We start from the raw sequence: 27,236 nt of genomic DNA, 5'->3' as shown, positions 1-27,236 counted from the left end.
ATAGATAGATAGATAGAGAAAGAGAGATGGAGATAGAGGGAAGGGAGAGGAGAAGATCATGGGGAATGGGAGGCTGCAGACCAAGGAGGAGTGAAGGGGGAAGACGTGGTCCAAATGAAAAGTTGACGCAAAAATAAAGCCTTCTGAGCGGAGGGGATAACATGAAGGATTTTGCGATTCCATCCTTAAGAAAACCCTTTAGACTGTTTCCAATTTCATTCCGAGGAAAGTAAATTCTCTCCACTCGTTTCCCCCCACTGCTTGTTCGCCTTCCAGCTTCTCCCATCCTTTCCCTCCAAGAAGTCCAATAACATCTTCCATTTAGCCCACCCCCGCCCCATCCGCCTCCCTCTCACCAGCTAGACCACCCACTCGGCATTCCACGAGTGAAAATCTTTCCGCCCTTTTGCACTTGACGTGGGTTGTTTAATCATGGCAAATTACTTCATTGGCCCTGCAATATGAAGTTAAAGGATGAGGTTTTCGACCGAATGTTTAAGCAGGATCCATGCATCACCCTAGTTTGATGAATGGTTAATTAAATATCGCAGAATCTTATTAAAGTGCCTTTCCTCAAGAGTAGGAATCCATGCATTGTCCAACGTCATTATTACTTAGGTGTGCTTTGCTAATTAAACTGTTCCATTATTATTTTAAATTAAGGTATAGCTTTTTACGTTGATATCTCCATCTTGTATTGCAGGAATGAGTTAGAGGAAGTAATTAGAGATATCGCATCAAGTCGATTAAAATCGTTTGGATAAGTATTATTTTAATTGATTTAATCTATCAACTTTCATCAAATTTTTCATATCCATTCACTAACTCGTATTGGAAGATCAAAATGGAAGGAGTTACTGTTACCAATAATGCTATTGTTCATAATATTATGCTTTGGTAGCACGATATATATTATGGCATCCATAAATAAAACAGTTTCCTGTGTCACTTGGTGGAAAATATTCATATTGAACTTGAAATTAAACCACTTGGCTTTTCCACATAGAAAAAAATTTTATTTACTACCTAGGGTTCGTTATGGTATAACATCTCAAGTTCATTATGATACCCTTTTAAATTATATCTATTATCTATGGGTTTTAACCAATCATCCAGTAAAAATAAAGGTAGACGATTATTTTATCGTACCTCATTTATATGTATTTGTACGAAATTGATAAATATAAACCTATTTCCAGAAATTTAGTATTCATTAGGGGTTTCTCAGCAGTTAGATACTACAGAAGAGAACGGTTGTCGAAAAACTGTAGTCTTAAAATAAGATAAATCATCATGAAATTTTCATTTCTTTAAGATTAATTTACAATAATTAATTAATTACTGCAAATATATTTGTTAAAGATGCACTTAACTTTTAATATTTCTAAAATGTGGACCCAATAGAATTTAGAATTAGTATTTAGCTGATAAAAGCTTTTTCATTAGAATTAATTAGCATGTAAGAGATAGAAGCAATTAGAATGTAAGGGATAAATTTGCTCACAGGGATAATCTTTGTCATGGGTGAATAGCAGAAAATATTTATACGTGGTGAAAATAAAGAGAAGTCATTCCACATTATTGTACATTTTCAAATTCCATTCAATATCTGCATATAGCATCTATGCCACGAGCGTTGATAAATTTAAGTTGTATTATAAAATACTAAATGAGTTAAAAAATTCTTTTGGGGTAAAAACTCAATTCTTACCACCAAATTAAAACATATATTTGTAAATTACATGTATATTACTTCAATTTCAATCCCATTCAACTTTGAATTGTATGCTTTTTAATTGAAAGGAAGCACTCATACTATTCAATTCAATTAAAAAGTTAGAATGTGTATTTAAGTAGGGTAACAATTTTTAAAACAATAAAACGCATTTATTAATGAGCTCTCTCTTGTGAAGTAATAATATTTATGGCTCCATTTCAATGAACAATGAACATATTTTGTGGATAAAATAGGAAGTTAGCTTCAGCATTACGTTGGAAGAGCGATGACTGGAATACACGGAAGGTTTGTGGCTTAGTAAAATGGATCACATAGGAAGTAGTATTCCTAGGAGGGAGGATTTACAAAAAATCTAATGCGTGAACAGAGTACGAAAAGAAGAGAATTTTACATTTTACCAGGAGTAATTTTATTTGAGCAAGTTAGGAAATAATGTTTCAACAGATTAGAAAAATTATAATTTAGCATAGGAAAATTATGTCATTACACTGCATGATATTTAGACTAGTGGAATAGAATCAGCAGAAAAGAGATGAACAGAAATGATGGAAATGCGCAAGTAAGTAGTCAATATGAAAAGAAGCCATTGATGTAGAAGAATGATGGTGATTCAATGGGTGGAGCGAATCGCCATAGAAGAAGACGAGCCTGAGGTGGGAGAAGAAAGTTGTTTCTTATAAAAGCTGTGAAAGAAAAAGAGACAAACTAATTGGACATACTTGAAGTCTAGGCTTGTAAAGGAAACAATGGAGAAATGAGTGAACGGAGTGGACTACATTGAAGTACCAAAAATCAAATGCAAAACAAACAATGGAAGATTTAAATGCAGGGAAAAACAATGTGTGCTGGAAAAGACAGCAGGGTGGAGACATTTGACAAACCAATTTTCGTATTGATGTCTGTTGATGATAAAAAATAAATCAACATTTTCTTAAAAAAAAACTTCTCTCCTTAACGTAACACTCGAATGAATATTTTATCACATTTCTGAGACCTCTCACTCCCCCTCTCCATTATTCACTCTTTCTGCCCACTTTCAACTTTCCCTCGTTTTGGCTTCATTTCGCGCGGACCGTGTCGGAATTATTCAAGAGGAGACATCAGGTAACACGAGTTTGTGAGTGGGTGAGAGGGTGAAGGGGAGACGAGGAGGCTTGTGAGGGAGATAGGAAGAGGAGTTAAGGGGGGGGGGACGCGAGAGGATAATGGCAAGAGAGGAGTAGTAGTAGGGGCAGCATTTTTGACCCCGGGCGGCACGAAGGGGAAAGGGGAGGGGAGAATGGTAGGGAGCGGGAGAGCTGCGAGCTTGCCATTTTTTTACTCCTGACGCTCGTCCTTTATCCGTTCTCGGCGAGATATGCGGGGCGAATGAAGGAAAAGGTTGGAGTCGGAGGGAGAGAGAGAAAAGCGGAGAAACTGTAAGGGGGACAAGGATGGGGAGTTTCTTCCGGGGGGATTATCCCAGGACGTGAGGCTATAGGATGTCGCTGCTGTATTTGAGCAAGTTTGGAGGAATCAAAGGACGGAGCGTGGTGGTCGGTAGTAATTAATCTCGCGCTGGAAATTAAGGAAATTATTTAAATTAGTGAATTAATGCTATAGTTACACCTTGGGAAGTTTTACACACATTATTTCCGAGGAGAAAAATAACTGCATACAAATTGGTGTGTGAGAATTTTCCATAAGTTTCAGCACAGTACAGCATAGTTTAATTGTACGTGTTGCTGAAATTTAGAGTGCCGTAATCCGTCACATAGCATCTTACCATTTCTATTATAAATACGAATCTGAGTATTATTAGACGCTGTATACAAGTTGTCTTTGATTTTCGAATTTGTCGATGAATCATAAAGTCAGTTATCGCTAGTTATTCTAACCCAGTCGCTGCTACACTTAGAAGAAAGCTTAATTGAATATTATATCACTGAGTAATAATAAACAATTATATTTTTTATTAAAAACAATTTTGCACCAATAACTCAGCAAATTTTTATTTATCATCAGAGCATTTATTTTCTTTATGCCATTTTTTTAGTTTTTTATTGAGTAATATTTTCTTATGCATCTTAAAGTTTGTCTGAACAATTTGAAACAATATAACTAAATTTCTAGGAAGAACTTATTTCGGCTTCCCAATTACACTCTATTAAGGGGAAAATTAAAATCTACAAGTAATTCAAGAGGAAAAGCAGTAATTGATTAGCTAGTTGGTAATTTAATTCATTAGTTTATTTCTGTCAATTTTTCTACCTAATGCTAACGCGTGCCATAATACGTGTAGAAGTGTGGAGAAATACTGAAAGTATGACATGGGCAATAGTATGGCGGCTTGAGCATAGGTTAATGACAAAATTGGCATAAGATCTATATATTTAGCCAATTATATAGTAAAAATAGTAGTTTTCATTTCAGCCTAGAAGTTGGCTCTAGGATTCATTGAAACCTACACGATTTTTTTCGTATTCGAGCAGGAGTTATTTTGAGTCTATTTATAATCCTATTTTGTACATTTTGCTTTTCTACCTATATTTTCCCGATATTCTTTCTTTTTCATTTTTTTCTTTTGTATACAGTAGATGATAATGTTACTTTTAAAACACTCCAAATTACTGTTACTTATTTAGATTGATGCATGATACAGAATACGTTGAAGGTTCTAAATATTTTCAAGCCAATAATATTTTCCATTACATTAACCTATCTCAACAGTTATGTCGGTTCTATGTCTGAAGACATAGAACCGACATAACTTTCCAAAGCTTTCGGTCTAGTGGTGGAGCAAATTTGGCAGGCTTTCATTTGTTCGTAAGATTAAAAAACATACACATTAAATCCTGAGAAGGGGTTGTAGAACGGCAAAGGCGGGGCAACATTGGAAGCCCTTTTGGAGGGAGGGAGGATAAGGCGACAGAGTAGGGAAAATGGGTTTGGGGTGCTAGAGTGAGAGTGGTTGGGGGTGAGTTGCTGGTGGATTGGACAGACATGAGGGAAAGAGGAAAGAAGCAGGGAATGGCGATTGATGAATAGGCAGAGATGGAATCGCCCCGCAAACCATTAATCTTTCGACCGCCCGGCTGAGTCGAAAGCGTAAAGGTAGTCGATGGTAAATCACGTTGAGAAATGCCGCCAAGGTATCTCAATCAGTCTTCCCTTTTGGCGCTTCAATCCGCCTTCCCTTCCCTCATACCCCCGCACCGTCTGCCGCCTCACTTGCACACAACCACCCCCATTTCTGTGACAGACCCTTCCATTCATTTCGTCTTGGCGTGGGCAAAAGTAGGACGGGAATTTTTAAATTAACTCTGCCAAGGATCGAAAAAATAAGGAATTCTTGAATTTTTCACGAAAGTATGTTGCAAAATATATCTCACTACTTTTAAATGACATTTTTTCATCACCTTATTTTATTTTTTTACCACTTCATGAAAATTTATTAAACAGACGGGAATGCTAATGGAAAATGGACATACTTCGATAAATCACCTAGTTAAAAAATTATGTCGAACAATCGTTGTCTTAAAAAAGTTTTGTACATAAAGGAGAATAAAATATGTGTATTAAAAACGGCAGTGAGTCTGACTCATTAAATCTCAGCTGATTGTAATGATGGTTTTAACTCGATAGAATTCGTAGGAATTCACGATTAGTTTTTTTCCCGAATATATTCAGCTACGCTTTACGATAAATTAAGGCAATGTTTCCGAATCAAAAGTTTGCTACATATAGGAGATGCAAGTTATTTCAATATTTCAGGGAGGTAAAATTTATGTAATTTCCTGTGATTATTAATTAAAATCCCAGTTCCAAATTTAACTCGTCAATACTTTGGAAAATCTACAGTTTTCCCTTTTACTTGGAAAAATATTTTATTCAAAATCAATATTTTTTGCAATAACTGGAATTTTGAATTATTATTTTCTAAGCCGGATATGCAAATGGGGTATTAATATTTTCGTGGTTTATCAATGAAATTCGGCTGGTGACATTAACACTTCCCTCCCAATTGTTTTCCACCACAAATATGTGTAGGCTCTCTATCTATTCAGGATACGTCTTAATATACTTAATAAGACAATTTTTATAGAAGTTAAATATCGACCAGCGTGTGTAAACTCAGTTTTCATAGGATAAACATCGATTTAAATATTTATTAAGTTTATCGATTTAATGATTCAATCATATTATTTTATACTAATAATTTTTTTGCTTAAAGATGTATCCAGTAACGATTTTCATAGGTATTAATGTTCCCTATGCCTTTAACTGTTATAATCTTGAAAACCATGAACGTAATTAAATATTCGTGAGAGCGCTTATATAAAACTTTTGTTTCAAAATGACATTGAAGACACTTCAAACGATAGGCGTAAATACAATGAATTTGCAAAAAAAATTATAATTTAACCTTTGAGGGTTAATACTTTTTATATGCAGTATAATCAGAGGAATATTAGTAAATTTTACAGAAGTAAGACGTACAATTAGGCGAGGGAAAGTATTACGTTAGTTGTGTTGTTGTAGCCTTTTGGTGTAAGATTACTCGGAATTAGAACGGAAGTAAAAAGGACCATTAATCTCAACTTTTTTATCCCTTTTTTTGCTGACCTCTTCCACCCGCAGCATCATTTATCTGAGAAGAGAGAAGGATGTGCAGATGTGTTCTAAGCTAACGAAACTAAGGGCTATTTATCTACGGAAAATGTGCGCACCCCAAGTTTCCCGCTAGTTACTTGATATTTCAATTGTTCATTATGACAGATGCAACAAATCTCCATTAAACAAGGAGATTTGGTCTCTACAGTCACTTTATATCGGTAATGAGTATTAGCTTCCATTTATGTCAATTCTTATTTGTTACGGCGAATGCAGGTCTGTTTTTTAAAGCGATAGAATAACTATATCCTGAAAAAATTCTAAAACAAATGAGATGAAGTCAACTTTACCTGAATAGTTTTTCTTATATCTGTAAATAATATAAATTTGCCACTGATAAAGTTGCCATTTTTGTGCCATCTAAAGAAGTTCGGGCATGACATTTAACTAATTCGTGCATCGTGAGCATTATGAAATATATTTTCTGAACTCGATATCTTCACACAGTTTTTTTATACATAGTAGAGCATCGAATTGTATAGGGTGTGATACACCATATTTTGGCTTTAATGGTAGTTAACATCAGGAGGTATAATTCCAGCTTGCTTAGAATAGTAGCTGCGGATCTGATGTACTCTGAGACTTAGCTTTCCTTGTCATATACCGGAGAATATGAGCTAACCTGAACAGTATGATTATGAAAGAAGACACTTTACTTTCAATGCAACAATTTCAGAGTGTAAAAATCATTCGCCTTGACAGTCAAGGCGAATGATTTTTACACTCTGAAATTGTTACATTGAAATGCACATTAGCGGATGACTCCGTTAAAAGTTACTGTTGCGGCATCTCCCCCAGTTTCTTTGGGACCCTTTACTTTTTCACATGGAATATTTTTAAAATGGTTTGAGCAATTACCGTAAGTAGAGAAAGCTTCGTTTGGAATGGATAGTGAACTTACTGATAACTCAACCTCATCAATAACTGAAATAGTCTCTTGTATGTCATTGCCAACAACTCTCTTGTATTCGAACGCATTCCACGATTAGACTTATCTCTTTAATCAAATATCGTGTATGGATTATATTGGAAATGCACTCGAATAGTTGTACCAGTAGCCCTTTTCCGCTGTTTGGTGGCGAAGCTAGAATACTTGAAATTGAGAGAAAGAAATTATATAAGTTATTAGGCCACTTTTAATAGCAACCAAATATACGGACACCTTAGGGATGAAGTTTAAAGCATTGGAATTTTTTATAAGCATAAGGTTTTTCAAAAAGGCCGAATTGAAAAAAAAATTACCGAAAAAGGGCGTCGGAAATGCTAGGGAAAGTTTAAAAGAAATGATTGTTGAGAGTGTATGTGGAAAGCTGAGAGTGTATGTGGAAAATTTGTGGAAAAAGCAGAGAGTGCTATCTCGTTGAATGGTAGTGCTAAAAAAAATTAACACGATGTTTGCAGAAAATGGGACAGGAGCGCGGATGTTAGCGTTTGATGCTTACGAAGCGAAAATAATGGATGCAATAATACCATTCCTGTAAGAGAAGTATGCAACTGGCAGAATATGAGATAAAATTGAATTTGCAAATAAAAAAACCGTTTCCAAATGTCTATTAACTATGATGACTGAGAAGAAAGGGGTTGAACAAGGATAATGTTGCGAAGGCGTATTGCCAGTAGCAAATACAGATGGAGGTGTGGACATTTGGAGGGAGTATTTTGAGAATTTATATGGAAGTGAGGTCACGCGTAAAAGTTGTATATTTAAATTAGATTTTGAGATTGAGATATTAGGAATACTAGCTGCCATGATTAGAGGAAAAGGTAACATAGAAGTTCTATATGGATATTTATTGAACTATGGTTTCATGGCGGCACGAAATCATCCGGAGAAAACTAAGCATCAGGTATATGGTAATGAAGTGTTCACCTGATAATGCTCCAGCGCTGTGGAACCATGGTCGTGGTTTCATGAATATGTATGCGAGGAAATTGATAGAAGTGATAATGAATTTGTAACAGTAGTCAGAATTTTGAAAGGTGGAAATTCTGTGGACAGATAATTTCTATTTGCAAACTTAAGCTGTGGATGGATACCAGTCTATTTAAAGAATAAAATAGCCCTACAATTACTTTTTTGATTTGATAATTTAAAAATTACGAATGATAATATAGAGCAATATGGTGGCGTAAAGATTTAAATGCTTACTAGAGGATTAAAGGATAATGTTCGCTCTTCATAACTAATATTTGATAAATTTCAAAGAAACTCAGTCAAGGCGAATGAATTTTACACTCTGAAATTGTTGCATAGTATTTGATAAGTGCATGAATGTTTAAAAAAGGTTTTAAGGTATTTTTGTAGATTTTGAAAACCATTGTTTGGCTATATAGAGGAAAGTTTAGTTTTAAGAATATAGAGACACTGAATAGTGATGGAATCTAACAAAAAAAGGCATTAAAATATTATGGACATGTAAGATTGAATCGTACTTTGAATGATTATTTTACGATAAATCTGGTTCTAAATTGAAAATTATCTGTGTTCGATTGATATTTTTGAGTAATAATGACTCCATAATGGCTGTAAAATGAGAAACATTGAAACAAATCCATTATTAAGCAACTCTTGGCTGAATGTTTGTGAAAGATTGTATATTAGATTAAAATGATGTGTCTTCGGTAGTCTGTAAATAATACATATTAGATTGAAAGGTAATAAATAAGCTGGAAATAAGGAAAATGTGCTCGTTAATTCACGCAGCGAGAATATATGAGAGAGGAATCTAGAAACAGATATTAAAAAGGACAATGAAATGTTAGAGAGGAGGTGAAACCCCGAAATTTATCAGAGAAGGTGGCCAAAGAGACTCAAAATTAGACATATTGAAACCCTTATGAACGAAAAAGCATGAATGAAGAATGGTCATACATTAAGCGAATGGGATGGATGTAAGCAAAGTAAGCAATAATTCGTGGGTATGGAAGAACTTACTTTCCGTGAGTATTTTGTTGACTAGTTTATAAGCAAGATATTCTACTGTTTCCAGCCCAAGGAGAAAAGACACAATAGATTTTTAGGTATATAAGAATGCATATACATCACATAAACACTAAGTTCTTCCACTATTTTCCCTCAAAATTATAAGGTATATTTAATTAATTATTCCCTAAACTTGTTGAGTTAACCAGATAGCTCAACTTAACTTTTTCAAAAATAAAGGGAGATTTTGATACCGAAAGTTCCCCCTCATTTCACATTTTATGGCAAAGAAGATCAGGGATTCAAAGAGTTAGGAAAGGGTCGTTTATTGTTTGAAAATGTGTAAGCGAATGGTCCATAACTCCAGGGCCACAAAGTAGAAACTCCAACTCCTTATGCTTGCTTTGTTACTCAGTTGCGAGGGGAGAAAGCTAATATTTGAATAGTGGGCTGTTGAAGCAATAGAAAGTGACGTTTTTGCTGCATGCCACTATAAAGACTCTTTCCTTGCCAACCATAGAAAAAGGTTGTGCTTCACCATGGTACAAGGTTAACAATATTTAAGGTAGTTAAATCTTTTAACTTTTTAATTAAAATTTTCATTATTATTGTGCTATTACATATGTAATCAAATAATACAAAACAATTAAAATCAATGTTTAAAAATTGGTATGAGTGCTCTCAAAATAATTAGCAAGAAAGTTATTTTGGCTGATATCACAATTTCTACTTTTAATAATTTCCTAATTCCAAATAAACCTCCTTTGTAATGTTCTTAAAAGAATGTGATACCTGTATTTTACTGAATTTTGGAATTTGTACTCTTCCATTATTTTACTTATCCCTTATCATTGTTCTCACTACCCATTGCAATTAAAAAATTATGAATTAACAAAAACTCTATACCCGGAATATTTGACATTGCAATTTTTTTGCAGAGAATAGTGAGAAATATGAAACTGTGGAGACTATAATTTCGAAACAACATCGTGTAAACTAGTATCTGGCGTTATTCGGATATCCAAGAAGGTGACATAATTGAAGCGCAGAAAATATCTGTATGTGTTTTACATTATTCATCTTAAATTTACTCAATGATATAACACTAATCTAGTAAAAAAAACTATTTTTTATAATTATTCACTCACTGTTAACGTCACGCGTATGCAATTTGCATCAACCTATCATTTGAAGTTGTTCATGTGCTACTTACAGTAGTTCCTAACCAAGGTTTTAACATATGATGGGACACTTTCCTTTCGTGAATTATATTTTTACCAAAACGATCAACTTAATCTGCATCATATTTTAAAAAGAAATTAAAAATTGTGTCCCAAACCTCGAATCCGATTTGAAGTGTCCAACTCATCCGGTTTTTTCTCTTACCGTGTTTTCTCCTTTTGACCTTTACCTTGTATTGTAAATAATATCAATTTGCACGAGTATTATTTTTGGGACAACAACAAAGCAAACATGCACTTAAGCTGACCTTAAATTCTTGGGCTCTTTTCACCAAGCGTTCATTCTGTTCCAATAACAACTTATAACAGGTACGTAAAAGCTTTATCAACGTGCTAAAATAACCTCATGTTAATTAGAATTTACTGTGATTTTTGAACCAACATATGAATTTCAAACCTTATAACATGAATAAATAGTAATGTTAATTCCATCACCCGTTCAGTCAATATATTAGGATCTTGAATTATTTTTGGATATAAGCTTGTTTAAATTCAGTGCGAAGCATATGAGGTTTTAAAGAATACAATTTAAATTTTTTTTAAAAGGATACGACCACAATTTCTTTATCCTCAAGAATGTATTCATTTTACTGTCGTAATTTACATTAGAAAAATTTTATTAATTAAAAATCATACCTAATTTACTTTGTCAGCAGCCAAACTCTGTCTCTATGGAGATTTTTCCCGGTACCTGAAATGAAAAATGGATTTTAGCATTTTATGTAAAATATGCCTTTCAGGTTAAACGATGGTATTTGGAAAATATATACCAATAAAGTAAACCAATTAGGAATAATTACACATCCATTAAATGTTATATAATGATTTGTTATAAGAGTAATCTCTTTCCTGATATTGATGTTTTTTCAACCGTGTGACAAACGTTAAGGGGGTAAAAAGTAAGGGATGATTTGATACAGGAAAAAGTAAATGCTGAATCTTTATCAAATAAGTTTATAAGATGAGAGAAGCATAGTGTAATGGGATATTTTGAGGAGATTAAAAGGTTAAGTAGTGTTTGCTTGATCAAAGGAAAGACTGCTGAAAATAATAGGCAAGACTGCCTGATTTTTAACTCGTTTGTGAATTACTTTGATCAAAAAAATCCAAGAGGACAAGTTAAAATAAAAATATTAATCAGTCTGAAGGGAAAACATGAGCACACGATTAGTAATTAGGCGGTTGTGAATTCTTGAACACTGAAGTGCGTGCATTTTCATTTCCAGGTAAATTTATTTATCCTTTGGTTACGTGAGTAGTAATATTTGGGGGCATGTGTTTGATGTGATGTATACGCAAAAGATATTTGCTTGGGTTAGGAAAAGCAGCTAGATGATAGAAGCATACACATAATCATATTGCTAGCCTTATTGATGAAATCAAACCTCAAATATTAGGCTTGTTATTTGTAGTGAGCTTACGATAGCCCTTTCATTGAAATGACACTGACTTTTGAAGCCTAGGTTAAACGGCCTCATTTCTTCTAATGCCGCGTCATTTTTCGAAGGGATCCTAACATCTGTATTAATGTATTTGGAGCTGTTTTAAACCTCATTTTGTTTTGCAGAATTATCCCGACTTAAAATTACCCAGCATATTTAAATTAACGGAATTACTACTTCTGCACAATTTCATTCTACACCTTTATCAATCTAATATAGGATTCATGGAGTATTCGTGCCTTCTCCCATGAAATCACTGAGAAACCTTCAAGTAATATTTTCACTATTTACTCATATTCATAGTAATATGTGGATCTTATTTTTGGGTAATGCTTTCACGAAATACAATGAATTGGATTATTTTAGTAATATTTTTCACGCAAAAAAATGGAATACGCCTTTATATTTTAAATTTATTATCTTTTTTATCACTAGAATCAAATTTATCTCGAAACTGCCTACGTCCCTATTGTTTAATTAATTTGTTACTTGATTTAAATTTTTTTGTCCATTTTAGGGTGTTTATAAATGACGAAATTAAGCAACACGTAATTCGATGTGTTATTTAATACGTCACTAAACTAATTACAGAAAATTATGAATGAGTTAATTCGCACAGGGTTGGGATACTTTGGGAAATCGGCAATGCTAGGTAAAAATGAACTCTTAGAAAAGAGAAAATATTTCATCACCAGTTCATGCTCATTCCTAGTCTGCCCACCCGATTGGCAATTGGTATAATAAACAAGATTAGTTGATGATTGCTTTCATTAAGGACTCTTATGTTTAACCTAATCTCCCAGTAATATCAACATATATCCCCCTTTTTAAGTGTTCTTTCATACTTGTAACTAGCCAATCCTAACGTAACTCAGAAATGGATGACCGTGTTAATGCTTAAATTTTAGGATATAATTTCACTCCCGATAAACACATTTTAAAATGTTGCATTGAAATGCATATCAGTGGATGACTCCGTTAAAAGCTACTGTTGCGGTATCTCGCGCAGTTTATTTAGAATTTGAAGAAATAACAATGGTTTAACAAAATGAAATTTAGTAAATAGATTTTTTTTACGGTTTAAATACAAGTTTCTATTCTGACGAAAGATTAATCTTTATCACATCAATGAACAGCGCATATGTCCTTTTTTCATTTGTACCTTAGTACCACCTCTGCATAATTAGAAATATCTTTCCGCTAAGTTTTTTCAGATGATGTTCTAACACTGCTTTCTATCTTAAGCATCGTATGTGACATAAAGTAATAAAGTGGGATGAATTAAATGTGAAAACAGATAATGTCTGTTGTCTATATTGATTATTAAACCTTTGCCCTACAAACTAATTGTAGTTTCACTTGATTAACAGGATCAGAAAAATACTGAATTAGTAAATATAAACGCTAAACCAGTGGAATCGTTGATGATTGTGTTTTCTGATGGCTAAATCTTTATAAACGCTTCTAAATACTGAAAAACGTGAGGAGTATTTGTGAAGTCTGTACGAGAGGAGAGATAGATTGCGGAATGAATGGGTTATGAATGAATGTGGATAAAACGCGTCCGAAATAGCAACATAGAAAAGAATTATATTTAAATGATGGATGGTTGTTGAATAAACAAACATCATTATTAGAAAATATGAAATTATTTGACTAAAGGTGGTATGGCTAAACGATCAACAGTGAATGAGGCTAAAGGAGACATCCGAGGGAGATCGTATAATAGGATATATTAGGCGTTTTAGATGAAGAAGAAAATGAATGAATGAATGAGGTAGAGGTAAAAGAAATAAAAAGCAAGGATATCACAGGATACTGTATATGAAATCACTAAAAAAGATTGGCATTCTGGTGTCGTAGTCCAAATTCAGATTTATATTTGACCCCGCCTATCTAAAAAGGGGCGGTTGTTGAGGTCATGTGTGATACGCAGCCTCTTTAATTGGCCAATTCTTCCATCGAAGAGCATAAAACCACCACTAGTTGAGGTAAGTGGTAAGGTATTTGATGTGGTTATTGATTCAAAAACCGTTGTCTTTTCTCACCACTTTCATCTCTTGGTTCATCTTTAGTAGATAGGATAATAGGATATTTTGAAAGCATTCATAATAATTAAAAATACTAGCTAGAAATGATATTTAATCGTTGACATTTTCGGGTCTTTTTTCAAGAATACGGAATATGCTCCCTGTAACGTTTAGCTTTTTATTCATCGTCCGACACTTATCGCATTTCATCAGTGGATGCTTCACCCTCAATTATTAGTCGTAATCGTTGCAACGATAGTAAAAATATTAAAAGAAAATATGCGTTGGCATAAGTAACTTGGATTTTATAGGTATGTGATCTGAAGTAGAAGATTTGATATTAGTCATCTGTAGAAAGGACATTTATTAACACTGTGAATTTAATACATATAAAACTAAAACCAATTAATTGAATGGGAAATAACTCTCTGGCCTATTCTTGAATTATAGAAATGAAATAGAATATGTTAGAAAAACGGAGAATCAAGCAACCTTGATGGAGGTCATGCTGACAAATGGAAGATGTCATGGGAGACGGAAACGGTAGAGGAGAGCCGGGAATGGAGCGGGGGAGAGAGAATGCTGGGCAAGGTGCTCCCCCCAGTCACAAGGGAGTGAGAGAAATCACCACATGTAGGTTACCTAACAAAACAGGGAGATAGAGATTCTGATTTGCAGGAGTTGTCCGCCTTTGGCAGTGAGGAACGTCCTTGGGAAAAGTGAAATGGTACAATACCCTTTCACATCGTCGAAACAAATGCCCATCCCTATCATCATCTTTTCGATGCCCCCCTCCCGCGCAGTTCTGTCAGTTTTTCCCGTCTTTCTTCTTTGCCACACCCTATTTCTCTTCTCTCTTTAACAATATTTCTCTAAGACTTAACTCCGTAGCGAGTATTTGGTTCTTATTGGGTAAAACTGAAGGAATTCATTCATATCTATTAGCAAAATTGATAGTTTATTAGTTTTAAAGATTTACTAGTTTCGTAAACTTAATTTAATTTGCCATTAACTGTGAACTTCTTTTGTTTTCGTGCTCTTCAAAGTGATCTAATTACTTTATTTTCAAGTCATTGCCAATGTTTAAGGTAATTTTGAATTTAATCATCTCTCATTCCTAAAGTCTGGGGTTTTTCCAAGCTCTTACAACCATCTCTCAGGCATTTGCCTAAGTAAAATGATTCGGGATACGAAGCTACGATGTTTTCCCACCAAATTTATACATTTTTCATTCTCCTTTGAGCTAGACCGTTTTGATTTTATGCATTATGGCTATAATACAGTCATTTGTGATTGATTTCTTAAGACTAAGAACGAAGAAGGAAAGAGTTGCTTACCCGGGGAAACAAAGTGGGGCAAGTCGGCGGTCGGGTATGGTGGAGGTTGGTTCTTGGTGTGGGTAAGTAATGAAGAGTGGAGGAAAGACGGAGGTATAACTTCCACGGATTAGCGATAAGAAGAAGGGTGTGGAGGGCGATAATGAGGACGGGAGTTTCGCTCGGATATCCATGGATAAGAATGGGCAAAATTTGTGAGATAGGGGGGGAGTAGGGGAGGGCCGAAATTAAAACAGGTCCCACTTAAGAGTTATGCATAGTTGATGGTAGAGATGTTGTGGCTGACTTAGCTTTGGTAATAGCCGGCTCTTTAGGAAGCGCTGTATAATAGAAAAATGCGCTTTAATAGAAAAAGAATGCATTAGAACGTAAAGAACGGTGACTGGAGCAAGGCATAATCCCGATGGTTTGAACGAGAAGGTTGTTATCCAAATTGTTTTGTTTATTTTACGGACGCTATTTTCGAAAATAAATTATTAATACTATAAAATTTATAAGTGAAATAAGAAGTTTTTAAATAAATAATCAAAAGCCTCTCATTAATGCATAGTTCCTACCAAGTTTTCATATTGAATCACAAAAATGACTTCCTAAAACCGAGAAAAACTACGAGGGTCATCCGGAAAGTAGTACCCGTTCGTGAAATAAAGACACAAAAGTAAATATTAACAAACATAAAAAATTTTATTTGAAAGAGGATACTTTAAACTACTTCTCAACATAATCTCCAAGCAAATTAAGGCATTTGTCATATCGTGTGACAAGTTTCTGTATTCCTGCTGCATAGTCCTTCGCCGCCAGCTCATTGAGATACGCGAGGGACCCATCTTGCACAAATTTTTGCATAATGCAGATGGTGTTTAACAATTTCATGAACAATTGTTCGAGAAACATTGGGAAAATGCTCACAGATGTCATCAATTGTGACGCGCCGATCGTTCCTCACGAATTCGTCAACTGAGCTCACCAGTTGGTCTGTAATGACAGACGGTCTCTCCGAACGCTCATCGTCGTGTGTGTTCCCCCTCCCCATGTTGAAGTTGCGACACCACCGCCGAACAGACGACTCGTCCATTACATTGTCTCCATACACCTCCTTTAATTGGCGATGAATATCACATGGGCGAACGTTTCTTGCATTGAGGAATTTAATCACTGCCCTCACTTCACAACTGGCGGCGTTCTCAATTTTTTTAAACATTGTAAACAATCACAGAAACAACACAGGCAATGCTAGCGTCACGCAACTTGGCTCAGAGAAGGCAGACAAGCCACTGAAGCTATCTGACCTCGTCCAGCGGCTACTCGCGTCGTCAGCACTTCATGCGGCACGAACGGGTACTACTTTCCGGATGACCCTCGTACTTACATCATCATACGGAAGAGACCCGAATTTTCCCTCAATATTTTCCTTCATATTGGTATTTTTAATTGCCATAAAATAACTGCTTTGGAAATTCAAGGGCATTAGAGGTTAAAAACTTAAACTCCTATGTAGTTAGTTGAAGTGGAAGTTATGGCTTTTCGTCTTCCTGACATGTCATAAAAAAAGTTTTTTCCAATGAGGATTGAATCGAAAATTCTCGTAAGAGAATGCTCCGTTCTCAGTTTTACCAATGAAAAAAGTGATAAATAATCGAACTTTTATGTCAAATAGCGTGAATATATTCGATTTTACGTGAATTGGCTTATATAATAATCTTAGAAATCGTGCTTCAATTGCTCCTAATTTTGAGCAAACTAACTCAAAACTTATTTAATTTCTAATGAGATGGCATTAACAAATTGAGTAGCTTCAGGCGTGATGTGGTGGAAGTCAAACATAATGAATGACTGATCGTATCAGATTAGTTATACAAGATGACATTAACCTCGTATTGGCAAACTTATCTTTTTTCTGAGAACATAATTGAATTTAAATAATATAATCATAGGGAAGCTCGTGAAATATAGTGCCACTCATCTTCAAAGTTAAAAATGCCCAATTTTGTACACAGAATTGATGTCAATCAAAATTTTGAATCATTGAAATTTAGAGTTAATATTGCATAGCTTGTTTAGATAAGAACCTTAGTATTTTATTGTGAAAATGTTTTCAGGAAACAGTTTTAAATATAAAGAAGAAATTCATAGCATTCAATGCCTACCTTGTAGATGATATTATTATTTTGCAATCTGTCAGCTAAGTCATCATAGTGTCGCGTAAGTAAATAGCAGAAATCAACCATGCTGATAAATTATTTAATGTAGGTACAGGTTTTTGAATCTCACGATTTATTTAAATCATCCAAGTTCACAATACTCATCAAAGTATCACTAAGCAATCGGGGCACAGGCATTACGTAATTAAGGTTGAAGCAAAATCCTTTAAATTTCGCAAGCCGATATCTTTTCGTTTGGGATGTACATGCATATAGTATGGCTGGCAAATGCTATCTATTGAATATGATATTCTTCTTGATACCGTCTCAAATTGGAAGTATTAATTATTTTTCGAGTCGAAAAAAAAGAGATGGATAACCTTTCGAGGAGGCCATTTTAGAGCGTTCCCGAAACCTGCGGGTGGGTAGATTGAATTGGGTGTGGCCCTTCGCTTGGAGAGGTTACCGTATACCGACATGAAAGATTCCCTTTCTGTGGATCGATATATTACTGGACCTGAACGGCAAATCGTGACCCAAAATATGAGAACGCCGAACGCCCTGCACGTCAACGACCGAACGTTCCATTACTTTGATTCAGTTTTATGCACGAGTTCACGCACGCGGCCAATATGTATGTACTGTTGCGCGTGTGTGCGTGTAAGCATAGAGTTGTTTATGCAGATGGATACATGCTATAACTATATGCTCCCACTTTCACCATTTGTTCCCTCTCCCTATCATTCCACCCTTATCCATCTCCCCTTCCCCTCCCAACTCGCTCCGAATTAGCATGAGACGGAGCGGAGAGCTCGCATCTGTTACCTGAAGAGAGGGGGAGGGTTGCTGCTATATCTAAGGTGGTTAGCGGCGTCGAAGAGACGGGGGAAATGAGGGAAAGAGAGGTTAGAAAGGCAGAAGAGGACTTTAGGGGAGGAGTTCAACACGCACGCATGGGTATGAGGGGAAGGTGAACGTAGAGGGCAGGGGAGGCTGGAAAGGGTTGAGCTGCGGGGTTAACGCAAGGGGCGCTAGTTCACGCGTGACTCTGCGCGCGGCGGTAGTGGGGGGGAGGAGGGAATGCTGGATGGAATCGAAGGGGCCGGGGAGAGTGGTGGAGGAGGAGAAAGAGTGGGAGAACGAACGAAGGAGAAAGCGGGAGAGGGGAAGAAGGAGTTGCGGGGAGACTTATGCTCGGAGATAAGGAGGAGGGTCCTCCCACTCTGGCAGGGCTGCGGTAATCGCGATAGCAAGCCAGAGGATGAGAATGTGGATGAGGGGTGGGGAGCAAGGGGAGTGGAGCAGCTTTGAGGCGCGCACGGAAGGAAGATGAGGTGAAAGGAGGCAGGGAGAGGCGCACGTCTGTGGAGAGAAGAGAGGAAGGAGGCGGCATCGAGGAATATTGGCTCACGTAAGGAGGAGGAAATCCGAAGGACTTGAGAGGGAGGGAGATTGGCAAGGAGAGGGATTGAGGGGACGGGGAGTGGGGAGTTCGGTTGATGGGGGAGGTAACCGTGGAGGATGAGATAGGGAGGCATAGGTGGGGATTGAGGATTGGCGCGGGATAGAGAGAGAGAGAGGAGGGGTATTTTTGATGTTATTGCGGGGATTAGGGCTGGGCGAGGGAGGATGGTTAAGGGATGGGGCTATATCCGCACACGTTTCAAACAGCGCCGTGCACGAGATGGGGTGTGTACCTCTGCCGATGCTACGGATAGGTGGCGCTATTATTCATGATTGGAAGCGAGGGACTGAATCATCTACAGGAGAAATTTTGCGGGTTGGAATGCATGCAGGGCGTTCCACCTCGGAAGACAAGGAAATGGTGGGAGCGAGGAGAAGAGTTTGGTAGCGAGAGGAGAAAATGTTCTTACCGTGTTATAAAACATGCAATGAGTAAAAAGATTATTATCACATGAAATAATTTCATGCTGAGAAAAAATTGAAATTAGCTCTCAGATAGGATTACAGAGATCAGTCGTTGACAAGGATACGGAGTCCATGGAAGCAGGTCGCTTGAGGGCTTGAAAATGTTTCTTATTATCCAGAATTTGCAGATTTTGCGCATCTTATTATGTGCAGATGAGTTAATGAATTTTGATCGGTCAGGGGTACGAAATAAATAGTTAGGCATCTCTTTTCAAAATTAATTAAAAATGTTGCCCAACTTAGTTCTCAGAATAAACACAATTTCCATTAAGGACAAGTTAATTAAAAATCACTCTTCTGTCATTAAAGATAGGTAAATAATGAGCTATTTACGTTGCAAAGAAAAAATCACTGACTATTATTGTTATTCACCAACTCTTTCATCACTGAATTTAAATATTAATTTTTATTCGAACACCAACCTACGTATTATTGCAATGGTCATTATTCCAAAAAAATATCATCTTTCACATCCTCTCAACCCTTGGCGCGTATTAGTAATGCATTTTGCTTCACAATATATATATATATATATATATATATATATATATATATATATATATATATATATATATATATATATATAAACATAAATTATATTATTTGAAAATAATAGCAGTAGAAAAAAATAATTGCAAATATTTTCATAAATGCATTTAAAACATTCTATAAATGCAACATTCTATAAGTCCTATCGTTGGAACCAATAAGGAAAGTTTTAGCTTCAATAGTTTAGCGTTTAGTAATTAGCGTTCTGCTACTTTTAAGGTAAGTTTATTAAGAGTAATTCTACATCAAATCAACTATCATATCTCAGCAAAGAACGCTTGGCTGTGTTTAATGTTAATAATATTAATAATATGAAAGGTGGCCATGCCAATGCGCAAGTACCTTGCATGTAGTAATGGAATGGTATGCATACCTTAGATTTTGAATACTAGTCCATTATTTTGATAAAAATATTTCCCTTCTGTTTCGACAGGATATTTAAGCAGGAAAAATTTCTATTTTTCTTAAACTTTTCTCTTTTAAAATTCTAGCGCAAAGGATATCCTAGACAAAGTAACTCAAGCTAACAATATTTCTATGATGTAAAACACCACTCTTTCGTCCAAAGAATATACAAAAAAAGTAAAGCAGCCTTTGAAAGCATTTTTGTGGAGTGTGGCAGTTTATGAATCAAAAATATGGAAACGTAGGACAAAGGAAAAATAATCCGCGAATTCGGTGCTGTATGTACATGCTGAATACTGAATAGACTGCTAAGATAAGAAACACAGGTGTATCTAAAAGAATAGAAGAGATTAAGGCAATGTGGAGCACGTTTAAGAAAAATAAAACCAGATGGAATGGATACACATTGAGACAACGAATTTGTTAAGATTTAAAGAGAAGGGAAACTAGACGAAAAGGAAGCGAAATTAAGGCCAAGGAGCGGAAAAATTGGCTAAATAAAGGAGGATATAGGGAATAGGAGCTATGAAGGCATATGATTATATATTTATATGGGACAGGGGAGAATGGGGCGCTACTGCAGTCAACTAATCTTCGGGTTGAAGGAGTGACAATCGTAATGGTACTTTACCTTCCGTTTCGTAGGCAGATACCCTCGGTTGAAAATCAAATAATTGTAAGAATGAAAACTTTCTTGTAGATTTATGTAATTTAAGCCAATTTCCATGATAAAACATCATCCTCATTTGGAAAAATATATTAAAATTCGAGAACGTAAAATCTTTGTTCACCGGCTGAGTATTTTCTACCATTTATCATTATACGCAATAGAATATAATACAGTTGACTCCATTATTTGTTGAATTAATGACTTCATTGATTAACCTAGGCTGATAGTTAATTAAATAATGTAAAATTGACGCCAATTATTTCCATTTCAGTGCATGCAAGTTTAATGTATTAATTACTGCTCGGATCCCTAGAATGTAAAGCATATAAACGTGGAACTGCTGGAAAATGATGAACGCGTTACCTTATGCGTATCATATTCCATCGAATGATCCACTATAGAAGCAAATTGCCTACCTCTTAATTGGAAAGCATCTAGGTTTCTTAATTAGTAGTCGACGAAAGGTCTACTTCCACCGAAGCTTGCTCATTAAAAGCATTAAGTATCCATCCCCGTATGACTAAAAGCAGTATTTCAATTTGCTTCTCTACCCTTAAATTACGATAATGATAGATCATGATTAAGGAGGATAATTTTTTTTATTTGGCCATGTTCCATTTTTCTCTTACCGGTGAGACTCGCAAATTACCCAGCATTTTTTTTACACCGCGGAGCAATTTGACTAAACATATGGCCTTGATATTCAGAAGAGGGCATAAGTTCGCATCTCTCCCGTTCGCGTGGTCGTCGAGTGGGTGGGAGCGGGATGTAAGGGGAAGGTAGGGCATGGGTGGGGGATTATGAGGAGGTCCTCGTGACGTAGTCGTTATGGCTGACAAACAAGAGATTGATATTGAAGCATAGGGCAAAGAGCGTGGTTCGGGATGAATCGGGAGGGAAGGAGAAAGGGTGTGGTGTGTGAGGATGGGGAGAAGTAGACGGAGAAAGGATAACGAGAGAGAGGGAGAGGAAAGGGGATAGAGAGGAGAAGGGAGTATGGAAAACAGCGTACAAATGAGCCGGCAATGCTCAAAAGGAGAGAGACAGCGAAATACGCTGTTCCCCTCATCACTCCACCGAGTACTGTTTCCCTAGCTAACTACTCCGGCACTCTATTTTACTCGGCTTACATCCTCTCCATCTCTTTCGTCGTTATGCATGGTGAACGTTCTCGTGCCCATTGTTCTAGGAGAGAGAAGACCCTGCGCGCTTATGGACGTCTATAGGTATATATATATTCCAAGGACCTCTTGTGCCGTGTGATTCCTGCCGTACCTACTTGCGCGTTCTATGGCAGCGGCCGGATCTCAGTCGCCGTATATACGGATTGGCGTGTTCTTCGCGTTTGAATTGGTACGGCTGCCGAGTCACCTTCATGAACTCGAGGCCTCTCATCTAAGCATCCCTTCAGCCAATAGTCAAACCGCATTCGGATCGCTTATTTTGGCTGGAGATTGGAAGAGTGGAAACCGCGTAATGAATGTGGCAATAATGTTCGAATGGTTTGGTTTTTGAGATCGTTTCAATCCCTGCTCATGAATTCATGAACGCAACATCGAATTATTTCTTTCCTAAAAGCTCCTCATATGTCACTGAGATTTCATTAAATATCTCGTTATGCCTGCCACAGTGTGAACAAATTGATATTAATATATGAACCCAAGGTGGGAAAGAAATGATATCAAATTTTTGAAGTAACTTCCTCATTCACTCTTCATCTAAATTAATATGAAAATTTAACAGCACTATTAGGATTTGGAATACTATAATTCCAACTGGTGGGTAAACAAATATATTCTCAGCATCATGTGAGTGGACCACAATAACGCTGCTTTGTTATAATTATTTCATATCTAGCTCAATTACGTAACAAATTTGTATTAAATAAATGGGTCCCGTATAACAAAGCAGTTAATTAATACTATGCTGATAGAGCACCCGCTATATTTCCAATACAGAATGCCAACATATTCGTATTAAAATTTCTTTAATGTGAGTAGTTACCCATGAGCATAAATGTCATAGAATTTCATAGGTCATAAAACATAATGTCACAAATAATAGTAAATTTAACTAGAACCGCAAAAAAACGTAGGAGTAATTCTGGCTTTGAACATAGTGTCTTATGAACTCAATTAACTAATCACACTTCGTTTACAAGATAGCGCTGTCAGCGTCAGTCGGGCGGGACATGTATCAAGAGTTTCTGGACGAAATCTCTCACAACCCTTCACTAGGCGTTGACGTCGATTTCTCATTGTGGATCTTATGGTCTTTGTCAAAAGGTTTGCCGCGTATAATTGGATTTCATATCCAAGGCAACGGCAAAACATGGCAACTAAAATCACTAAAGATAAATTAGTCGAAACGTAATATTCGGCATACGATGCTGAATACAATCCTATATAAAATTTGTCGGAAAAGGAAATGCCTTTATGAACATTTTTTGAATATTTTTCCCGCACCTTGTTAATATTACAGTTAGGTATTCTCTCACCACAATGAAAATTATTATTATTATTAGGTAATCTACCGGTTAAGGTAGGTTTTTGGATGGACACAGATACTAAATACATATTTTGTGATGCCTAACAAAATACCAAATCCAGTATTCTACTCTGCATCAGACCACTCTTCATCTCTCAGTACTTTCTTCCTCCCTTCATCCCATCCAACATCCCTATCCTGTTCCTTCCCTTTCCTCGTTTGCCTAACATTCTCCCCTCTATTAAAGTCTTCAACATCCCACTGCCGGTCAATACCCCCTTCATCCACTTTTCCTGCCTCCATAGGATTTCTCAGCAAACCCCTCTCTTCGCCCACCATACCAAGTACTTCCTCGTTTGTTTTCTTCTCTGTCCATTTCACCTTCTCCATTCTTCTCCACACCCACATTTCAAAAGCCTCCAGTCTACGTCTATCCTCCTACTTCAATGACCACGTTTCCATACCGTACATAACTACGCTCCATATCAAAGTTTTAACGAGTCTTTTTTTAATATCCTTACTCAACGTCCCTGTCATCAACTTCCTCCTTCATGTGAAAGCCTCTTTGCCTAGCGCAATTCTTCTCCTCACGTCCCTACTACTTTGACCGTGTTGGTCCAAAACACTTCCGAGATACGTAAACTGATCTACTTGCTCTAGTTTTTGCCCTCCGACTTTAATGTAAAGCTTAGCCTTTTTCTGAAAATAATATCTTTAAAATTGACATATATAAAACGTTTATAGTTATCAGGTATTAACTAATGAGATTCGCAGGTAATCATATAAGAAATCCTGAATATTATAACATTTTTGTTAGTTGAAACAGATCTTGGTCGCAGTATGCGAGATGTTTTTAATAAATAACGAGAATTTGAATTATTTAGAAAGTATTTTATTTATTCTTCTTTATCAACTTCATTGCCTTCGAAGAGTTTCCAGTAGATATTATACATATATGCCAGCACTTTTTCCTATCTTTGAAACACTTCCATAGCTCGATCATCAAGCTTTCTCAGGAATACGTTTTTAATCTCATCTATGTCTGTAAAACGAAAGCCCATTAAGGATTTCTTTATTTTTGAATATACGAGGGTCATCCGGAAAGTAGTACCCGTTCGTGAAATAAAGACACAAAAGTAAATATTAACAAACATAAAAAATTTTATTTGAAAGAGGATACTTTAAACTACTTCTCAACATAATCTCCAAGCAAATTAAGGCATTTGTCATAACGTGTGACAAGTTTCTGTATTCCTGCTGCATAGTCCTTCGCCGCCAGCTCATTGAGATACGCGAGGGACCCATCTTGCACAAATCTTTGCATAATGCAGATGGTGTTTAACAATTTCATGAACAATTGTTCGAGAAACATTGGGAAAATGCTCACAGATGTCATCAATTGTGACGCGCCGATCGTTCCTCACGAATTCGTCAACTGAGCTCACCAGTTGGTCTGTAATGACAGACGGTCTCCCCGAACGCTCATCGTCGTGTGTGTTCCCCCTCCCCATGTTGAAGTTGCGACACCACCGCCGAACAGACGACTCGTCCATTACATTGTCTCCATACACCTCCTTTAATTGGCGATGAATATCACATGGGCGAACGTTTCTTGCATTGAGGAATTTAATCACTGCCCTCACTTCACAACTGGCGGCGTTCTCAATTTTTTTAAACATTGTAAACAATCACAGAAACAACACAGGCAATGCTAGCGTCACGCAACTTGGCTCAGAGAAGGCAGACAAGCCACTGAAGCTATCTGACCTCGTCCAGCGGCTACTCGCGTCGTCAGCACTTCATGCGGCACGAACGGGTACTACTTTCCGGATGACCCTCGTATAAAAAAGTCACAGGGGCCATATATTGTAAATTTGGAGGCTAGGACATCATTACTGTGTTGTATTTGGCTAAAAATTTACAAACAAGCAGTGTGAGCCAGTGTATTATGGTGGTGTAAAAGCCATGAATTGTTTCGCCAAAAATACGGGAATTTTTTTCTACACACAAAAGGCGTTGAATTTGTAAGTAGTACTCTTTATTGATCGTTTGCCTTGCGGTAAGATCTCATGTCGCACTATGCCGTGAACTGTTCTTAATGCGAAATTACAAAATTTCTGTTACTTTTTGAACACATCTCGTGCAAATTATTATTACCCGAAAAAATATACCCTCTCTTAAATCGCAGCTCTCCAAGTTGTTTTCTCTGCCTTGATTTTACTCAGGTACTCACGTTTTCACTATTCGCCTTCCTAAGATTAGTCACATCTCTTTGGTAAAAACTTTCTTTTACGAAAGAAGATGATCCAAGTTAAAGCAGATGCACGAAATTTAGATTTTTGGCTGAACGAGAATTCCGGGATATACATAGTGTAATTCAAGTGAGTTTCTCCAAGAAAATATTACTTTGAGAGTTGAACGTTCTGCACAAGAATTATGCCATGTAGGAAACTGAAATTTAATCTACTGGAAATTCCAAAGCTGTGCATCATACATTTAATCCAAAAAAGATGACTCATGATATTGAGGGCGAATTTCATTGATTGCATTTGAATCGAAAGCATTAATTAGTGTAATTCTGAAAAATAATGATATATACACATGGAGCACAATTTGTTTCAAGGAATGCATGACTAATCTTAGAAAAAGAACAGTTAATAATGATTTTGTGTGAAAAATATATTTTTGATTAATTTAAATGGACACAAATGTTAAGCGTTGGTATTACTGTGTGAAAATCCACATAGCTTTTCATAAAATTTGATATTTCTATGCAACTGCGTAAGGGATTGTACCCGACACGTTGCCAAAATCAAGTTCTTGAGGGACTTTAGAAAAAATTTACCACGGAAAAAGATAACATAATTATGTGATTCAAACTTCATGGAAAACAAACAAACTGGAATGGAAAAATCCATTCCAGAAAAGGCTTTTAAAACGATGCATTCGCCAAACAACCAGATTAATAAATTCATATGGAGTGAAACCCACAGAATGGATTTTCCATTTTAACGATTTCAAATTTCAGTTATCAAATGATGTCAGGGTTTTTTCACTTCTTATTTCGAAGACTTCACCATCGAACAGTTAGATAGCAATTCGTTTTCCAACAAATTGTAAATAATGAGGACTTCACCGTATCCTAGTTACAACACACAATTTTGATGGAATATTCTTACGAGAATGTTGCTAGATACCTGATTTCAGCCGCAAACCAATAAAAGAATAAACAGCCTAAAATATGTATTCAAAAATGTTAAATCCTCTTTAATTTTAAGATTTTTTCTGACTGAACGTAATTTTACCAATTCTGAATGCAAATAATTTCTATTACGTTAAATTGATACTCTGAATTGATGAAGATACATATTCTATCTAAGATACTCAAATACTATAGTATATGAATAGATGAGCTGGGTTACGTTTACACATACACACGCACGCACACACATACAGGGTTCGTCCGGAAAATAAGTGTACTGACTACTAATTTTTTCCCGCCGCTCCAGGCGCGCCCAGCACCGCTCTGACGGGCTGCGATTGGAGGGGGATATGTTGGCAAGCGACGCTGAAAAAGGCAGTCGGCTCTGAGCTGTTGTGTAGTGAGGACCTCTGTTAACGCGAACCTCCACGCTCGACCCACGTCACGGAACGCGATGCCGAAGTTTTTGGAGCAGCGTTATTCCACCAA

General features: G+C 36.3%; 1 protein-coding gene across 1 annotated transcript in view; it reads right to left on the bottom strand.

Moving 5' to 3' along the window:
* LOC139700024 (uncharacterized) overlaps positions 1 to 27,236 on the bottom strand; it is a 569,652-nt gene that overhangs the window by 512,747 nt on the left and 29,669 nt on the right. The window contains exon 2 of the mRNA XM_071598462.1: positions 11,192 to 11,246. The gene's annotated coding sequence lies outside the window, so the exon portion shown is untranslated. The remainder of the gene's footprint in view (positions 1 to 11,191; positions 11,247 to 27,236) is intronic.

Source organism: Hetaerina americana, unplaced genomic scaffold (genome assembly GCF_022747635.1).
Source record: "Hetaerina americana unplaced genomic scaffold, ioHetAmer1.1.p SCAF_10, whole genome shotgun sequence".
In the NCBI taxonomy this organism is placed as follows: Eukaryota; Metazoa; Arthropoda; class Insecta; order Odonata; family Calopterygidae; genus Hetaerina; species Hetaerina americana.
Note: the sequence above shows the minus strand (reverse complement) of the source record. Positions and strands in the feature narration are given on the sequence as shown.